At 43.0% G+C, this 15,499-nt stretch overlaps 1 protein-coding gene across 5 annotated transcripts in view; it reads right to left on the bottom strand.

The window, feature by feature from the left end:
* The window catches only part of FGF14 (fibroblast growth factor 14), a 347,896-nt gene that overhangs the window by 263,717 nt on the left and 68,680 nt on the right, over window positions 1–15,499 (bottom strand). The window lies entirely within an intron of this gene.

Below are 15,499 nucleotides of genomic sequence, written 5' to 3'. Positions count from 1 at the left end.
TGATGGTTATTTTTAAAGCCCTTTATGATCCTGGGCCATGTTGCTCCAGCAATGAATATTGGATGGCTATCAGTATATACAATAAAAGCGGAGAAATGTATCTGTCTCTATATCTATTTGGCAAAAATGATGAACCATATAAATGAGAGATGAGCCAAAATAATAAATTAATAACAACAAAAGTAATTTAGAAAAGGAGACAGAATGCAATGGTATGAAGACAGTCCTAGAATGTACACGGCACTTTCTAAGTTACTTCAAAAAACAGTAGAAAAAAATTTTAGTAGCAAGGAAAAAGAATAAACTCTACAATTTTACTATCATTTTTTATTGTGCTTTAAGACGTTTTGTTGGTATCATGCCAGTAAAATTGGTTTCTTTCTGATAAAATACAGCTTTGATACAACATGAAACCAAGGCAATTTAGAAATCTCTTTTTGATACCATGATATTGCTGCTGAGGAAAAGCACGACAATTATTGATCACAAAGGAGTTGCCATGGGAGGAAGGAAGAACTAATGCTCATATCAAATTACTTAGGAAACCAAGAAATGGGAATAACAGTGTCTATAAATGTCTCAAAAAGAAAAAAAAGCATATAAAAACAGAAGGGATATAGGAGGCAAACCATAATGCAATTTATTAAACTCCCTCTAGCAAGGTTATGCTATACCGAATGATCATTGTACTTCCACAAAACACATGCTAATCTTACGTTTGCTCATGTTTACTTCCCATATATTTTTTCCTGTGGTCTCCCTCTGCAGAACATTTGAAAACAGTTTTGAAATGTCATATTAATTAATATTGCATAACAGGTCTGTTTATCGACTCTACAGTGTATCTCAAATTTACTGCAAAAGAAAAAAAATAGAAGAATGAGGACAGAGCGATCTATAATGTATAAAGGAATTTGAAATTCTTGTTGGAAATTTGAACAGCAAGAAGGGTCATTTTATCATGCTTGATGGACATATAAAAATACTAAAGTGGATTCAAATACATATACTATTTCAGAAGATTTTAAAGGTTAATATACAATTGTTAATAAATCAAATCTTTACTACAGTCATAGATCAGCATAAGAAGGGCAGAATATAAACAATTAATAATTCTGAAAGCTAAAATGTACTGTATAAAAATACACAAAGTTAAAAATTTATATAAATATTTAAAAAATCAAAAAACCCTATAAAGTGGGATAAAAACAATAAATATAAATAAATATAAAAATTAGTATGTGGCTAATTCAATCTATCATAATTTGAAACACACTCAACTGACAAGTTAAGTAGTCATCAAGGCCATCATCTGATGAATTTTAATCACAGCTGTGCCGAACCTGGCAATGTTGTATGTTGTAGCTGGATTAGTGTCTGTAAACAGCAGGGAGGTAAAATTGTCCTATGTGCCCTGAATGTTTATTTAGTACTGGTGAGATGAGACTATTACAAATGTCTTTATAGTACAAGCACTGGAGGAGCACATACACTATCGTTTCTGGATGCCCAGGGTTACAGAGACATTGCCTCTCTGGGCAGAGAGCTTTCCTGTATCAGTCTTCAAGGACAGCTGAGGGCATGATACCGTGCCAGAGTTAAAGTCCTCCAGTGGCCAGGTATAATATACAATTGAGACCAGCAGTCTTTCTTTTGCTACTAATGGGATCAACAGTTGGATAAAAGTCATTGTAAGCAAGATTATTGTGTGCACAAAGATGAAAAGATTCACCAATATCTACAATGGAAGACTAGCAATAGCTATAGCATTTAGACTTATATACCGCCCCATAGCGCTTTACAGCCCTCTCTGGGTAATTTTGTTAGCATTGTTTGCATATTGCCCCCACGAATCTGGGTCCTCATTTTACTGACCCTAGAAGGATGGAAAGCTGAGTCAACTTTGAGCCCCATCAGGATCAAACTCCAGGCTGTGGGCAGAGTTTGCCTGAAATACTGAACCAGGGTGCTACCATGGCTCAGAATGGTTGAAGAAGATGATATAATTGCTGAGATGGTCAAATTAACTTAATTTAGAGAAAAGATAATATCCATGTTTATTGCTGGAAAACACTGCTGACTGGAAACCCCTTATGAATTTTTTGAGAAAAACAAAAAAAGTTATGATTTATATTTTTGATTGATAGAACAGGTTAAAGAAGAAAGGTATGTCGTATGTAATTTTAATCACTGTTATATTAGAAATTATATTAGAAATATATTCCAAATATATTATAAATATATTATTATAATTAGATGTTAGAATTTATAATTAAATATATTATTATAATTAGACTGATACTGTTGCGATTTGCAAAATATGTTTTGTGTAATGTGCTTATGCCCCTAGAAGACCCAAATTACACATGCACCAAAAGTAAACCAAATGAATCACTGGAAGAAAAAGTAAAGTGTCTAGAGCAGGGGTCCACAAGCCCTGGTCCATGGACCAACATTGGTCCGCGGCATGCCAGAAACCAGGCTGTGCAAACAAGTGAAGCCCCATTCGCGAGATGCAGGCAGCATATGAAACCACGCCCCCTCCAGTCTGCGGAAAAAAGTCTCTCCACAGAACTAATCCCTGGTGCCCAAATGCTTGGAGGCCACTGATCTAGAGGCAACTCTATCCACTCTGGGACTCAACCTACAAAATGAGAAACTCCAACCTAAGCAAGAAGACTATATCCAAACTGAACATGATAAGGAACAAACAACTACTAGAAGAAATGAATCTTTAGAGATGAAGAGTCATGTACATGAATCTTTAGAGATAGACCAATGGAAGCATGTCACTCGTAGAAGACAAAAACAAAGAAGAGCAATGCCCCTGCATTCTAGTTCAGTCCTACTGGAGTTCAGCAATCAATTTCATAGTCTTTCCCTATAAGAAAGCATGCAGACACCTGGAGAAGGGATATCATCAAATGTTCCCGTGAGAGGAAGAAAAGTAGTCCAGACTTTCCCAAGAAAAGAAAGGGGGAGAAGATAGGAGATTCACTTCTCAGGGGAACATAATCAGCTGTCTGTAGACCGGACAATCAATCTAGGGAGGTTTATTGTCTCCCTAGAGCAAAAATAAATGATGTGGCTGAAGCATTACTAAAATAACAAAGCCCAAAGATTACTATCCCTTTCTTCTCCTACATGTGGGGACCATCGACGCAACAATGAACCTGAAAACAACATCAAGAGACTACAAGCAGCTCGGCAAAAAAGTTAAGGAATTAGGAGCACCAGTCATGTTTTCATCTGTACTTTCAAGCATATCAATCCCAAGCATATACCTCAAGACAACCAATCAAACAAGGAGTTAAGGGCTGGTGGGAAGGAAGAAAAACTCAGATACAAAGCAGGGGATGTAGGAAGCATATCCAGGGTCAGCCATAAAGGACTCAGATGCCTATACGCTAACGGTCAGAGTTTGAGGAATAAATAGGGTGAATTTGAAGTACTAGTACACAAGGGCAGGTATTATATAGGTGCCAATAAAGAAATTTGGTGGGATGAAACTCACCACTGGAATGTACTGCTGGAAGGATATAAACTGTTCAAAAGAAACAGGCCTAGCAAAACAGCAGGTGAAGTTGCATATATGTAAGAATTCACTATATCTCTATAGAAATGTATAAAACCAAGGATGAAAACTTCCTTACATGCATATGGGAAAAAAGAATGACATTGCCATAGGTGTACACTACAGGCCACCCAACCAAGCAGAAGAAATAGATGAACTTTTTGCTAACCAGTTAACAAATGTATGTAGGAAATACACAACAATAGTAATGGGGACTTCAACTACCCTGACATCAACTAGGAAACAAACTCTGATAGATAGATAGATAGATAGATAGATAGATAGATAGATAGATAGATAGATAGATAGATAGATAGATAGATAGATAGATAGATAGATAGATCTTTATTGTCATTTTTTACTGTGGGCACAATGGCACACATTAAAAATGAAATTTAGTTGCTTGCTTTCAAAGTGTACACATAACATAACATACATTTAAACATACTATATACAACATATGTATAGACCTACACCCTTACATATAAGTAACATAAATATTAATCACTGTCCATCTTGAATACATAACAGAAGGAAAAAGTTTTAGAGTTCACAAGGTTAATACTGTCTGGAACAAAACTGACTGAATCTGGATATTCTGCTTCAGATACCATGAAGCCTCCTCCCACAAGGTAACAAGGAAAACAGGTCATGAAGAGGATGGGTGATGTCTCAGACAATCTTATGGACCCTGCTCTAGCTTATGTGCTATGTCCTGGATGGAAAGGAGGGAACTGCCAATAATCTTTTCAGCCATCCTCACCACTCTCTGCACCATCTTCCTGTCTGAAGCAGTGTTGCTTCTAAACCAGACTGTGATGCTATATGACAGGTTGCTTTCGAACATCCCTCTGTAGAAAGTAATAAGGATAGGGGAAGGAAGATGTGCTTTTCTAAAGCAACGCAGAAAATGCAGGTGCTGCTGTGCCCACTTCACCAGTGTCTCGCTGTTGAGAGACCAAGCCAGCCTACTTGCATAAAGTGGGAGATCAAACAGGTTCTTGACCACCCAAGCAGACAACTTTGTCATCCAAATGTAGAGGAGGGAACTAGAAGAATAGCTATATTGGACCTCATTCTTACTAACAGAAAAGAAATAATAGAGGAGGTTGAAGTTGCAGGAACTTTGGGAGAGAATGACCAGGTCACATTGGAATTCAATATAAAACAGATGAAAGTAACAGAACATAACCAAACCAGTTTCTTAGACTTTAAAAGAACTGATTTTAACAAACTCAGAGAGAGCTTGGGAAGGATCCCATGGATGAAACTCTTAAATGGGAAAACAACTCAAGAAGTTTGGGAAACTCTGAAAACTCTGAAAAATATAATTATAAAAGCCCACTTCAGTTCAATATCATTGAAAAAGAAAAACAAGAAATCCAAGATGAAACCAGCATGGTTGCACAAAGAACTCTCTGATAAATTGAAAGACAAAAAGGATAAGTATAGAAAATGAAAAGAGGGACACATAACTAAGGCAAAATACCAGCATATAACCCAAATCTGCAAAGCAGGCAGTGGGACTAGAAGACTTCCAAGGTCCCTTCCAACTCTGTTATTCTGTTTAATTTCACTGAAACAAATCTGGTGACACCTGCAGAGCTATAACAGTAATTCTAAAATGCAAAGCTTATGTTACATGACCACAGCGCTGTGATTATAACTTGATCCTTGTATCCCCAATTATAGGATACCACATTCTAATTGACAACCACAACACATCATAAAATTCAGGAGAAAGTTTTAACACAGGTATTTATTTATATACCTTTCCCACCCATCAAACAGATCGAGAAGGTGGGAAGCATGTGAGAAAGAAAACAGAAAAAAATGTAGGATAATTTCCTTCTTATAACTGTATACTTTCTTGCTCTCTAGTGGACGAGAAAAAATACTTTTGTCATTGAACCAGTTCAATTTTCCCATTTATAAACAAGCAAATGAAAAGCCTTTTGTCAAAAATGATTTGGGGGAGCTACCAGGAATATTTATTTAGAAATACTGCAACAAAGCAGGAGGTTGACCATTAAGCAAAGAAATAGGTCATTCCAAAACACAGTAAGATAAGAAAAAAGGTCATGGGATGAGAATATATTCACACATACCTAGTCATTCCATGAGGCCATACTAATGAAGGCTAGCAGATGACTTGTCACTTGCAGGTGTAAGCAAAGCATCTAGACAGACATTGTTATAATGATCATCTCTTTACTACTGAAGTGCATTACAAGTTTTTAGAGTTATTCACCTACAGCACAAATATTTGTAAATCAGTCCCTTGAGATTTAATGGGACTTCTCTTTGACAGATTACTAACATTGTAATTCTCTGTATTTTCATCAATCTGATCCCTAACATATTGGATATCCATAACATATTGATCAAAGGAATTTATCCCTCTGATAACCTACTCAATTGTTAAATTTAAATTTTGATTTTTATCTCATTTGCCAATTATCTAACATTATTTCCTGTTGTCACAGATTCATGGATTACAGAAACTCCATGGATATAGAGTATCTTGGCTTTATCAAAGCATTCTAAGTTCTCACGATACCTACACTAATAAAAAATGTAAAATATGTGTTAGAGGATATAGCTGTTAGATGAATTCATAATTGGCTGTGCAGCTGCCAAAAAAGCCAACTCAGTGCTGGGCTGCATTAACAGAGGGATAGAATCAAGATCACGTGAAGTATTAACACCACTTTACAATGCCTTGATAAGGCCATACTGCATCCAGTTTTGGTCACCACGATGTAAAAAAGATGCTGAGATTCTAGAAAGAGTACAGAGAAGAGCAACAAAGATGATTAGGGGACTGGAGGCTAAAACATATGAGGAACGGTTGCTGGAATTGGGTATGTCTAGTTTAACAAAGAGAAGGACGAGGGGGGACATGATAGCAGTATTCCAATATCTCAGGGGCTGCCATAAAGAAGAGGGAGTCAAGCTATTCTCCAAAGTGCCTGAGGGCAAGACAAGAAGCAATGGATGGAAACTAATCAAGGAGAGAAGCAACCTAGAACTAAGGAGAAACTTCCTGACAGTTAGAACAATTAACCAATGGAACAACCTGCCTCCAGAAGCGGTGAATGCTCCAACACTGGAAGTTTTTAAGAAGAGACTGGACAGCCATCTGTCCAAAATGGTGTAGGGTTTCTTGCCTGAGCAGGGGGTTGGACTCGATGACCTCCAAGATCCCTTCCAACTTTATTATTATTGTTGTTGTTGTTGTTGTTGTTATATATCTAGAAAATACTCATAAATTGGGGAATAAGATTGAGTGGAATATTACAATTTTTTTTCCTGGGACCTGTGCTGTTCAGTAGCTACAAAAACTCTAAAGTCTGTTTGATTGGGTGAAATGGTACCTCACAGAGCAACAATTTTTGAATCAGCATACCTCAAATGGGTTAACTTACACAATGAGACCAAAATTTGGGACCCATAACTCCTCTGGGATTGAAATTTGACAGTCCAACTGTATTTCCAGAAACCCATAGGTTACAAGGTACAAGGAAAAATGGGAGGAGCATACCCCACCCTTTTTCTTGTCTCCCTGTGGCTCCTGCATCCAATCATCTGGTGACAATGCCTCACAAGCGAGCAGCCATTGATTACTTTGGAACAGAGGCAGAACTTTGAAATATCTTAACTGTGCTGGTCGGTGAGAGAAGAATGAGGGAAAGACTTGGATGCCTGTGGCAAAGTTAGGCTGGATGGGAAGATATGGTGGTCCACAGGTGAGCCCCCTCCCGAATGGAGTGTGGGAGGTGCAATTTTACTTACAGTCCACAACTTTTTTTGTCCCCCCCCCACAACAAAGTGGCAAGCAGTTCTGCAAAGAGAAAGAGGAGGAGAAGAAAGTGGCATTACTTGGGATCTGCTGAGGGTGGTGAGGACAGGGGAAATAGCGTAAGCGTATGTGGAAAGGGGAAGGACAAGGGAGCAACTCATATACATGCTAGCTAGGTAGGGCTGCGGAGGGGGGATGGAGCACCAGTGACAAAGGGAGAGAGCCCTCTTCCTTCTTGTAAGAAGAAGGCTCTTGGTGATAGGTAGAAAGTAGAGCAGGAATGCAGGATTCCTTGCAGTCCACCAATCCCTTGGTTTCTTCTCCCCCCCCCTTCCCCATCACCACTAAAGAGGCTGGGTAGCAGGATGTATTGAAAAAAACTTTTTCATGCAGATACTAATAATTTCTATGCTGAAAATAAGGAGAGCTTGCATTTCTGTTTCCAAAGGAGGGAGGGAGAGAGGGAGCGGGAGAGAGAGAGAGAGAGAGAGAGAGAGAGAGAGAGAAGACTTCAGCATCTTTTTCACTTGTGGGCTTCATACTGACTTTTGTAGATGTTGCAAGTTTCCACTTGAGATTACTACAGAGATGGATAGTTCAATAGAGTGGGCAGTAGTTCATTTAACAAAGAACCATCCTTACTCAGGTTTTAAAAAGGCTGACGGTTTCAGAGCTGAATGGAACTGGTAATGGTATGTGAATTTGCTCTTAAGACCACAAAAGAATATAGTACCACAAATGAGCTGGGGGGAAAGCATTAAATGGTTTTTATTGAAAGGCAGGAGTTCGAAATTCAGCACATTAAACTCATTTTTAAATGCACAAACACATAAAAAAGTCTGCCACATGATAGTTACATTTATATTTTCCCTGACTTCTGTTCCACTTGGTACACATAATTAAGCTGCCATTACTTTTTCCCAATTGGAGAAGTATGCAACCCCATTTCTAAGAAATCCTCAGGAGTGACCCTTTTAAAAAAAGGTTTACATTTCCCATTTAACTGAAGAGCCCTGAAGTATGAGAGTAAGTGCAAATGCTTTTCATTTTAATACATATAAAATAAAGGAGGTTTAGAATTATAGAGAAAAATGGGCAATCATTAAGCAGCACAAACAGAAATAGAACATCAAAGAATGCAGGCAAAACTGAAACTATACAACTGCGCCAGGAGCGTTGAAAAGAAATAAAACACTTCTGGCATTTTGGCCTAAACTTTTCCTGCCAATTCCAGTTAATCCAGGATTGTTCAACAAATGGCTTGAGTCCACAATCCATACAGAAATTCTATTCCTTGCTACTCTTGGGAACTGCAACCAACATAGAATTTTAACTTCTTCTCCCAATCTGAATACATTTCTATTTATTTATTTATAAAAATTTATTGGCCATCCCTCTTGCTACAGGGTAAATCCAGACAACTTACAGTCATAAAAATGTACTTATACAGTACAACATAAATAAATTAAAACCAGACATTCAAATCTAATGACACATGAAGAGGGCAGGGACAGAGCGGAGGGAGGTGAGATCAATCAGCTCTACTACACTGTTCCCCCATTGGGACAACTGGCAGAGCCAGGTCTTGAAGCCCTTATGAAAGGATAGGAGGGTTGGGGTCAACCTCACATTAGGGGGCAAGATGTTCCAGAGGGCAGGAGCAACAGGAGAGAAGGCCCTCCTCTGGGACCCCACCAACTCGAATAATCAAGCTGATGAGACCCGCAGCTTGCCTCCACTGCCAGCACAAATGGGACAGATCAATCCCAGTGGGATGAGACAGTCCTCAAATAGCCTGGACCTATGCCATGAAGGGCTTTAAAGGTGATCACCAACACCTTCAATTTCACCCAGAAGCAGACTGGCAGCTAATACAGCTCACGGAGCAGTGATGTTAGTGGGCCATCCTTGGGACCCCCAACACTGCCTGTGCCGTCACACTCTGTGTTGCGTCCTTCGCGAAATGGCAATGACACGAGAAGCAATTGTAGTTCTCAGGAACTTCTTTTATTCAGTTCAGCTTACGGGTTACAAGACGCCGACAACGCCCAAAACTCCCGGCCTCTTTTATAGGCCATTCCCGGGTCAATCTGCAACTTTTGGCGCGCCAGCACCCTCGCGTGCGCACAAGTACTGGCGACAGCCTGTTTGGTCCCGGGCAGCTTGCACCTGCCCGGGACCGTTTGCAATGCCCCGAGCCTGCTTCCACAGGCTCAGGACATAACACCCCTTCCCCCCCGGCTAATACTATTGATCATCCAATAATAACACATAACCCATTGCGAGCGTAGTGCCATACTACCTAATGTCAGGTATTCCCTTGTTTCTATCAGTCTCAGTGTTCTCTGTTAACTCTGTTTTGCCAGTAGTGTTACAAAATCCTCTAAATACTTAGGAGATCTTCTGGCTCTCTGTGACCTCCTAACCTCTGGGTACCTGCCAAGTACCCCTTGACTGAGGGGTGGTGCATACTTGTCCCCCCCGTTACACCCTGGTGATTCCCAAGGACTGTGCTCCAATGCCTGGCCTGCTTGCTTGCCACCGGGCTCGTCAGGCCAGGGCTTCTTTCTCTGTTTGACCTGGTTGTCCTGCCTAGCTGTAGGCTCTCTGGCCCCTCTAAGTGACTGTCACTGTTGGGCGATTCTATAGAACCTCCTAGGTCCATCCAAGACCTGTCAGGAGGTTGTCTGTCCCCTTGTTCCCGTTCTGTCCCGGGCTTGTGCTGTCCCAAAACTCAGTTGTCCCCTGAGTGAAATCAGAGGTGTTGTAGTCGGGATTTGGTTCCTCGACCACCTCCCTGTGTGCTTGCCCCCTTCTAGGGACAGGGTTAGTGTCGGGCCAACTAGAGGGAATGTGTGCCAGCTCTCTTGCAGGGTGTAGTTTGTTTGGACGCTCCCGGATATCCTCCCTGACTGGAGTACTGAGTGATGCGGGTGAGTAGTGATTATGCCCCCGGGGTGACTTCCTGGCTGGAGTAGGCACTGATGCCTGAGTTCTAGTTGGGCTCCGTGAATTCCTGTTTGGAGCACTCACGGAATTTTGGGATGAGCTGTCTGTAGCTTCCTCATTAATGATGGGCAGCAGCCCGTACTCTTCCCTTTGCCCAAAAGGGCCCCCCTCCCCCCCTGGAAAAGACCCAGGAGTCTCAGTGGGAAGGTCCCATCTAGGGCGGAGCTGGTCGATGTGTCGACGCAGGACACGACGGTTGTCCAGGAACACCTCGTAGGACAGAGGAGCTGTGACCCTGGATACAGTAGCGGGGACCCATGAATGGCCAGGCCCGTAGTTACGAGTCCAAACCGGGGCACCCACAAGCAGTTGTCTAGGTGCCCTGGGGTATGTGAGTGTGGAAGGAAGTCTGTCCGGATGCAACCAGTCAAGCTTGGTGGTCAGTTTGTGCCCCCAACGAAGTTCAGCTGGGCTCCTCCCCGTAGAAGTGGACGGTGTAGTGCGATAAGAAAGGAGGAAGTCAGCCAACCTGTGATGCCAGTCTCCATAGGTAATTTTCTTCAAGGCGTCCTTGGTGATGCGAACCATGCGTTCAGCCATACCGTTGGTGGACGGGTGGAAGGGCGCAGAGGTGGCATGACGAATCATGTTAGCCTGTAAGAAAGGTTGGAATTCGGAAGAAGTGAATTGAGGGCCGTTGTCAGACACGAGCACGTCTGGAAGCCCGTGTGCAGCAAAAATCCCCCTCAGTACTTGAATAGTCTTTGCAGTGGTGGTGGAAGAGACAGGTACAACCTCAAGCCATTTTGAATGGCTATCAACTAGGACCAAGAAGAATTGACCCTGAAAGGGCCCAGCGTAGTCAATGTGCACCCTAGACCATAGAGACTGTGTTTCCTCCCATCTATGTACAGGAGCTTGGGGCATTTCAGGGCGCGAGCGTTGACAAAGGTGGCATGCATGCACCTTAGCTTCAATGTCTCTATCTAACCCAGGCCACCACAAATGGCTGCGCGCAAGCGCCTTCATGCGTACAATGCCAGGATGACCCTCGTGGAGGGAACCTAAGACCCTAGTCCTCATTGAGGCAGGAATGACAACTCTGCTTTCCCAAAGCAGACAACCCTCGAAGGTGGACAATTCGTTCCTCTTGGACCAGAAACTCTGAAACTCAGTGCCAGGACAGCTCTCTGGCCATCCAGATAAAACCCAAGCAAGGACACGTGAAAGTGTGAGATCTGTGGCTGATTCAGCGGCCACATCCCTGGCATCTAAAGGAGACTCAGGCAGGCCTGAATTGAGAGGATATTGATAGTTGGTGCAGGGTCAGCTTCTATTACCGGCAGGGGTAATCTACTGAGGCCATCAGCATGGCCCATTTCCTTCCCAGGTTTGTGAAGTAAGGAGAAATCATAGGCAGACAGAAAGATAGACCATCTCAGCATTCTGGGGGAGATGATCTGGGGAGTTTGTTTACGTGTGGTAAACAGTCCCAATAAAGGCTTATGGTCAGTGAAGACCATGAAGTGCCTGCCATATAAAAAATCATGGAATTTTTTGATTCCAGCAACAACAGCTAAAGCCTCTCTGTCTATTTGAGCATAATTTCGCTCAGCAGAAGACAATGTTCTGGAGTAATATGCAACAGGAACCTGAGTTCCGTCTGATCTGAGGTGGCTTAGTACTGCTCCCACCCCATAAGGAGAAGCATCACAAGCGATGCACACAGGAAGGGATTCATTGAAATGTGCAAGTACGCTGTTAGAAGTGAGTAAGGCCTTGACCTCATTGAAACTTGCTTCGTGTTTTTGTGACCACTGCCAGACTGCCTGTTTGTCCAAGAGCCTGTGAAGAGGCTCAGCTACACTAGCCTTGTGTGGGAGAAAGGAGTTATAGAAATTCAAAAGGCCCAGAAAAGCCTGAGTTCGGCCTTAGACTTTGGCCTAGGGGCATGCATAATGGCTTTCAGTTTGGATTCAGCAGGGTGAATCCCAGTAGCATCAATTTTGAATCCCAGAAAATCTGTAGAAGGCACCCCAATTTTACATTTGTCCTTCTTAAGTTTGAGGCCCGTTTTCCTGAACCTCAGCAGAACAGCCCTTAATCTCTCAGCTAAGTTGTGTATAGAGTCTCCTGCAATTAAGACATCAGCAAAATAGGGGCAAACCCCTGGTATACCCCGTAGTGTGTTTTCCATTACGCTTTGGAAAATTCCAGGAGCGACATTTACTCCAAATTGTAACCTCTTTACCTTGAATGCCCCCCTATGGGTCACAATGGTCTGAGCTACAGCAGCAGCATCATCAACAGGCAGCTGTTGATACACCTGAGCTAGGTCAAGCTTTGCAAAAACGCGCCCCCCCCCTTGAGGGAGGCCAGAATATGACTGACCACAGGGACAGGATAGGCATGTTGCTGCAATGCCTTATTTAGAGTGCATTTGTAATCTGCACAGATGCGAATGTCCCCATTTGCCTTGAGAGGCGTGACAATGGGGGTCTCCCAAGGACTGGAGTCGACAGGTTCTAGAACTCCTTGCTGAATTAATTTGTCCAACTCAGTGTCAATTTTACCCTTTAAAGCAAAAGGGACCCTTCTTGCTTTAATTCTAATAGGGGTGATATTGGGGTCTAACTTCAGTGACACAGGGGATCCTTTGTATATGCCCAGCTGAGGGCTGAAAACATCTGCAAATTCTTTGCAGACTTCTTGTAGGTCGAGTGTTTGAAAGCTATTGAGCCCTGTGACGTGTATCCCCAAGGCCTCAAACCAATCGAGTCCTATGAGACTCGTTCGTTCACCCCCTACTACTATTACATCTAGTGGACCTTCAAAATCCTTATACTGTACGTTAAGGGTGGCCTCCCCCTTAACACACACTCTGGAGTTGTGAAAGTCTGTTAACACAATGTCGGAAGGCCTCAGCTTGGCCTGAAATCCGCTGCCAGAACAAATCTTCCTAAACGTGTGCATGGAAATGATCGAAAGTGCAGACCCCGTATCCAGTTCCATAGCCAATGGAACCCCTTGTAGCTTCACCTTAAGTGACAGCTTTTTCTTAATGGGCTTGTGTGTGCCTGTCCTATAAATGCTTCTTCGCGAAGCGCAGAACCCCACCCTGTTTTGGCTGGGAACCCTGGTACCTTTCAGGCACAATTCTTCCTGAGGTTGTACCTTCTGACGGCCCAGACACACAGCTGCAATGTGTCCCTGCTTTCCGCATGCCCTATAGATAGCGGAGCGGAATCTACAGTCGGTCCTCTTGTGGCGACCTCCACAACCGAGGCACTTGGGAAGAGCTGAAGAGCTTCCTTTCTGTTTTCCTTCTTTCGTGGGGTAGAGATGGTCTACTTCATCGTCAGGATCCTCCTCTGGGTTCCTTTGGACTCCTTCCTGGTGCACAGATGCAGCCTCTGGAGTGCTTTTGATCGGCCGCATGTTCTTGATGGCGCCGCCCGCTGCCTCTTCTGCAGTAACCTCTCTCAAGGCATCTTGGAATGATAACTCTTCTTTGGCAAAAAGTCTCTGCTGTAATTCTCTATGCCTTAGTCTGCATACAAATCTATCTCTCAGCCGTTCTTCGAGGTCCTTGAACTCGCAGTGTTTAGCGGCTTTTCTCAGCGCGGCAATGTATCCTTTGGCTGATTCTCCGGGTCATTGATCCCTCTGTTCGAAGGTGTGGCGCCACGCAATGGCGGACAACTTGGGCTGGAAGTGCTCCTTTAGTAGCTTTTTGAGATCTGCGTAGCTGACAGATTCTAGAGGTATAGGTGCTGCTATGTTCTCAGCGATTTCGAATGCGTCTTGACCGCAAATGCACAGCAGGGTGGCAGCTTTTAAACTATCTTCTCTTACTTGATTTACTTTGAGATAGTTTTCCACCCTGGCTACGTAGGACTCCCATCTCTCCGGATGTGAGACGTCGAATTCCGAAAGCCTTCCAATTTTTGCCATTTTGTAGAAAGGAAGGGTCTATCAGCCAGCCTCCCCCCGTTGCTCGCTGGATTGGCAGGTAGCTGCCGAGTCAACGCCATTCCTGCCGCTCACGACTCACTCGGGTAAGCTTACACCTGTCTTCTGTCGATGTAAGGCAATCCCACCTTCGTCACCAGTGTTGCGTCCTTCGCGAAATGGCAATGACACAAGAAGCAGTTGTAGCTCTCAGGAACTTCTTTTATTCAGTTCAGCTTACGGGTTACAAGACGCCGACAACGCCCAAAACTCCCGGCCTCTTTTATAGGCCATTCCCGGGTCAATCTGCAACTTTTGGTGTGCCAGCACCTGCGCATGCGCACAAGTACTGGCGACAGCCTGTCTGGTCCTGGGCAGCTTGCACCTGCCCGGGACCGTTTGCAATGCCCCGAGCCTGCTTCCACAGGCTCAGGACATAACACTCTGTACCAGTTGTTGTAGCTTCCAGATGCTCTTCAAGGGTAGCCCCATGCAGAGTGCATTACCATAATCCAAATGTGAGATGACCAGGGACAGAACGACTGAGCACAGGGAATCCTGGTCCAGGAAACGCCTCATCTGTCGCACAACATAAAGCTGTGCAAAGGCTCTCCTAGCCACAACTGCTACAACTTGCTTCTTGAGCAAGAGTCGTGAGTCCAGGAGAACCTCCAAGCTGAGGACCAGATCTGTCTGGGCAGTGCCACCCCATCCACCAGAGTCAAAGATGACAAAGTCCAAGATCCTGGAGCCCTATGTACCCAAAGCCAATCAGTCTTGCCAGGGTTCAGTCAAAGCCTGTTGTCCCCCATCCAGGCCTCCATCACCTCCAGGCACCACAAGAGGGTGGCCGTAGCATCATTTGGGTCACCAAGAATGGAAATATAAAGTATAGCTTTTGCTTGAAAGAGGGCAGAACTTTTTTAGATTTATGCATTACATAGCATTACCATCTAACCCTCAAGACCTAAATCCAGTATAGCTGTCATAACTTTCATAAACTGCAATTGAATTTATATAATTTGATGTTTTGTGGGAGCATATATTTATCCAACTACCCCTTTAAATTTAATACATCCAATATATGATTCTATGAATAATTCAAATTATGCACTGCACATTTCCAATAGAGTATAAAAGAATTTCAGTTTCCCAGAAAAGAGGAAAGGAAAAAAAATGCCCTTTTTCTTAATTTCAGAGTTTCTAAAACAGCTATAGTTTTG

This window comes from Crotalus tigris, unplaced genomic scaffold (genome assembly GCF_016545835.1).
Source record: "Crotalus tigris isolate CLP2741 ecotype Arizona unplaced genomic scaffold, ASM1654583v1 scf7180000017685.4511686, whole genome shotgun sequence".
NCBI lineage: Eukaryota > Metazoa > Chordata > Lepidosauria > Squamata > Viperidae > Crotalus > Crotalus tigris.
The sequence above is the reverse complement of the archived record's forward strand: the minus strand, read 5'-3'. Positions and strand labels throughout refer to the sequence as shown.